Here is a 5,148-nt window from a genome sequence, read left to right as displayed (position 1 = left end):
ATTGTAACGTGTTAACTCTTAGGAGTGGAGCACAAATTAACCAACAATTCAAGCTTGGTGGTGTAATACCCCAAAATTTAAAATAGTGACCAAAATGGAAATTTTGAAAGTTGGCGACAAAAGTATAAACTTTGGAAAAGTTTAGGGACCAAAATGGTAATTTTAAAAGTTATATTTTGGGCCTCGTAAATAAATAGTTTATCTCAAGAATAAGTTTCTGTGGGAATCTGAATTTTAATCTGAGATGTGTAATAAAAGTTATAGAGCAAAGAAGTTGAGTAAAAATTCGACAAATCGGATCGAATAGAAAATTAAGAAAAATATGAAGAATGATACCTTAGACCGAAAAATATTATTTTCACATTATTAGTAAATGTTGGAAAATAATATAAATTTTTAGATTTAAGGGTTTAATTTCATGTTTAATTTGGACCGTTGGATTTAAAGTGGCAAGATTGTGATTTTTGGAAAAAGGCAAGGGCAAATCGGTAAACTAAGATTTTATTTGTTCATCTTTGACTTATGAAAAATGATAAGGGTTAGGTGTCTTGGTTTGGAAGATGGTAAGGCTTAGGTGTCTTGGTTTAATGGTAATTATGAAGTTTTATTAGGGGTAAATTGGTATTTTCCTAGTTTAATGAATTTAATATTCGTTAAAGGTAAAATTAAGGTGAATTTAGCATGAAAAATATCTAAATTTCATGCCAAAGTTGTTCATCATCCTCTTCATTTCCGTGAGCTATACCAAGGTAAGGGGAAAATATTTGTTTTCCATTTTAAGCCATTTCCTTTGGATTTCAAGTTATGCCGTGAAATAGGAAAGTGATCTAGTCGAAAAATGCTATCTTTTGGTACCAATTATGCATACTCAACTTGCTTAATTTCAAAGATCCCAAATCTTAGGGTTTATGTTCATGATAAGGTTCATGAAATTGATGACGAATTTTGATGTTTTTGAGGTTGTAGATTCATTTCCAAGCATGAATTATGATTAAAACATGTCAAACTTCCTAGATATGATTCTATAAATTTCGGTCAAATGAAGAAATTTAAGAACTTGGCATTTTGATGAGATTTGATTAGGGCTTTGATTGTAGAGATGTTGTAAGGTTGATTTGAAATTGATTTCATGCTTCAAAATTGAGCAAAATCATGAAAACTTAGTAGTTTCTATGTTTAATGTATTCGACCATTGGTTAGTTGAGTGAGAAAAATTATATAAGGTCTGGAAATTATGTAAGAAGTATTCTACAAGCCTTAGAAAATTTTGGGGATCATTATATAATTTTTAAAAAGTTAAGGGACCATTTCGATAATTTTGGAAAAATTGTGAATGGTTGTATAATTGTTTAATAATTGATATACTATAATGGAAATTACTGTTTTGGGATTGAAATAAGTGTTTAGATGTGAAATATGACCATTTTGGAAGTTTGAAAAGATTGGTTATTTAAGTACAACATTCGCGTAGTTAGGGTACTTAAATGAAATTATGCCTTTGTAAAAGGATTTGAATGGTAATAATTTTAATGCTAGAATTTTGGTATTAAGAATCTAAGTGATAAAATGGTGAAGGACCATTTTTGTGTAAATTGGAAAAGTTGGTGCGAGTGTTAAAAGGGAATTAGTAAGTGCTAAGTATTTTGGTAGAAAATGAGTTTTAAGTATATTATGGATTTTGTTTTGGGGATGTGTTATGTTAGTACAATACTAATATAAGTATTATTATGAATTTGTGATTTTTTACAGATCGTGATTGAATTGTGATTGAAGCAAATCAAGTATAAAAGAGTTATTGTAGACCGTATTGAGGTACATATTTTGGATATATAATGTGTTGAGGTGAGTGCAATACATGCATGACATGGTACATAGATTCTTTATACATCGTGTACATATATGTTTTAGACATCATCTAGAAGACTTGCTACAAGTCGACCTTGTTTTATAAGCATGAGATTTTGATATGTATGTTATTTTGGGAATGAACTGCCCTAATGTTTATTACATGGTTATACATTTCTATGGCATGCCATAGAGTCTAGCAGCTGTAGAATTAAGTAGTACTATAGTGTCAAATAAAGATACATAGTACAAGTCAGGTGGGTAAAACCCGACCTCAACACTACGGTGCATTATTAGGTGAGTAATGATTGACCTCAGCACTTTTGTGTAATATTTGACTCCTATACCTGGTTTCTCATGGATTAAGAGTTGTGGGCAATAGTTATTGACAAAAATGATTTTATTTATATTAAGTTATTTTGATTTTGGCATTTGAAAATGATATTAAATTTCATGCATGATTTGTATTGCACTGTTTATTTTTTTAAATTGCCTCACTAAGTATATACTTAGCGTGTGATGATTTTCATGCGTAGTTAAAAAGCCAGTAGTAGAATAAAGAGTTCGGAGTGACATCAAGCATCGAGAAGTATATTTCCATATCAGTAAGACATCCTATGATGAGATTTTGACTTAATTAATGGCATGTACTTACCAATGTCCTAGTTGCTCTTTTGAACTATTTTGGAACTGGTTTGTAATAACTAAACTAAAATGTTTTACTCTATTTTCAGTATGGATAGCATAAATACATACTAATATACGTTTTAAATAGTATGTGATAGTTTGATGTGATATGATATTATTAGTTATCTTTTTTAGAAAATAAATTTTAAATCAATTTTGAATTGGAAAATATTTTGAGAAATTAGGGTGACATCTATAATCTGTATAGGTATAATTATACAGGTTTTAGGTGTTACATTTTTTTGTATAAGAGCTTTCGGTTTAGTCGTTTCTGGACATGAAATGAGTCAAAAAATTTGTTAAGAATGTATACATGCCACTAGGATGCCAAAAGTGTACTGATGGTTATATACATACTTTGATGATACTCATTAGTGAGTAAAGTTACTCTTTACTATTGTAAGATAATTTTGATTTTGTTCATATTTCATATCATCAAGAATCGAGTAGGTCAAGAGAGCATTTTACTCTTGCACAGAGTGGGAGTAATGAGGTAAACCATAATCCACCTAATGCTCGGCTGAACGTAGAGCCGGCTAATCTGAATCAACAGGATATGCATGTTCAGGATCGGGGGTTATTCTTACAAGCTCTGAACAACATTATTAATTTTCGAACCCCAGTTTCAGTTCTAAAAGAACTGAGGAAGATGAGAGCACATGAATTTCAGGGTGATTCAGATGTTGATCTGACGGCTGCTGATCCGATAGCTGTTGACTTCTGGTTGAATGATGTCAAGAATATGCTGAGCAAGATTCCTTGTGATGATCAAGGAAAGTTGGAAGGGGTTGTGTCTCTACTGATGGAGTAAGCCAGTGTGTGGTGGAATATAGTCGTTGCACGAGTTTCCACTAAGCAGATCACATGGGAATTCTTTTTAAGAGAATTCAAGGAAATGTATATTGGGGACGTGTTTGTCATTGAGATGATGCAACAGTTTCTGAACTTGAAGCAGTTAGGCAGAACAGTTTATGAGTATGAATGTGAGTCCCACCAGTGGAGTCGATTTACTTTGGAGTTTCTTCCGATTGAGAAATATAGAATCAATAGTTTGTTTATGGATTGGATTCTCAGTATAAGAGAATTTTGGTTTCTCATCATTTTACTGCTTTTCAAAAAGCAGTCAACAAGGCTAAAGCTATGGAAAAAGTTGACCTTGATGATCTAAAAGTGAAGAAAGCATAGACAAATAAAAGGTTTGGAAACTCCTACTCTGTACCATTTTCCAAAAGCAACAAGGGTCAATAGCAGAAAAGTTATGCTTCTTCAGCAACTACAGGCAGAAAAGGATTTGCTGGAGGAAAATCCAAGCAGACCCATGCAACTTCAGCAGATACTAAAGTTTGGGATTTCGTCTAAACCAGAATATGAGTTTTTTTGGAAAGAATCATTACGGTCAATGCCGACTCATGGAAGGGAAATGTTATCATTATAAACAAGTTGGACATTATAGAAATAAATGTCCAGAACTTTATCCAGATCAGTCAGTAACAGCACTGAAACGCAGTAGAAGTAAAAGGGATAGCAAACCAGGACGTTTGGGGTGGCATCTAATCGTGAAGGCAGAAGTATTGCAAGAGTTTATCTCATCAAGACTGATGATGACAGAGATGTTCCTGAGATTATAGCATGTATATCTCTTTGATGAACCTGTTTTTGTGTTGATTGATCCCGGTTCTATTTACTCGTATATTAGTGCAAAACTGATTAGAGATAGGAGAATCTCTTTAGAACCTATTTCTATTGATATTGTAGCAATCAATCTATTGGGTCATAGTACGAAAATTAGTTGGATTTGTAATAAATGTCCGATAAAGATACAGGGAGTAGAATTTCTTGCAAACTTGTTAGAGTTGCCTTTTAAGGAATTCAGGATAATCTTAGGCATGGATTGGCTATCTTCCTACTATGGTTGGGTAAATTTTCATTTAAAGAGATTGTTTTTAAGAGATGTAACGGGTTCAAAGATAATATTTGTTGGAGAAAGGGTAAATCCCTTATCCAACATAATTTTTATTTTTACTGCTAATAAATTGTTGTCACGAGGATGTCAAGCAATTTTAACGAATGTGTTGGATACGATAATGGATGAAGTTAAGTTGGAAGGTATTCCAACAGTACGAGAGTATTCAGGGGTATTTCCGGATGAGTTACCTGGATTACCTCCAGATAGAGAGGTGGAGTTTTGGATTGATGTATTTCCAGGTACAGTGTCTATTTCTATGGCTCCTTATCGAATGGCCCCGACAGAATTAAGGGAACTAAAGGCCCAATTGCAAGACTACTAGATAGAGGATTCATAAGACCAAGTATTTCACCTTGGGGTGCACTGGTGTTGTTCATGAAAAAGAAATATGGATCAATGCGTTTGTGCATAGATTATCGACAGTAGAACAATGTGACTATCAAGAACAAGTATCCTCTTTCGAGGATTGATGACTTGTTTGATCAGCTTAAGGAAGCAACAGTTTTCTCTAAGATTGATGGGATATCACCAATTAAAGATTAAAGAGGAAGATGTTCCAAAGAAAGCTTTTAGAACACAATATGGACACTATGATTTCGTAGTAATGCCATTTAGTTTGACAAATGCTCTGTCAGCATTCATGGATTTGA

The sequence above is a fragment of the Hibiscus syriacus genome, unplaced genomic scaffold (genome assembly GCF_006381635.1).
Source record: "Hibiscus syriacus cultivar Baekdansim isolate YM2019G1 unplaced genomic scaffold, ASM638163v2 tig00113725_pilon, whole genome shotgun sequence".
Taxonomy (NCBI): domain Eukaryota; kingdom Viridiplantae; phylum Streptophyta; class Magnoliopsida; order Malvales; family Malvaceae; genus Hibiscus; species Hibiscus syriacus.
Note: the sequence above shows the minus strand (reverse complement) of the source record.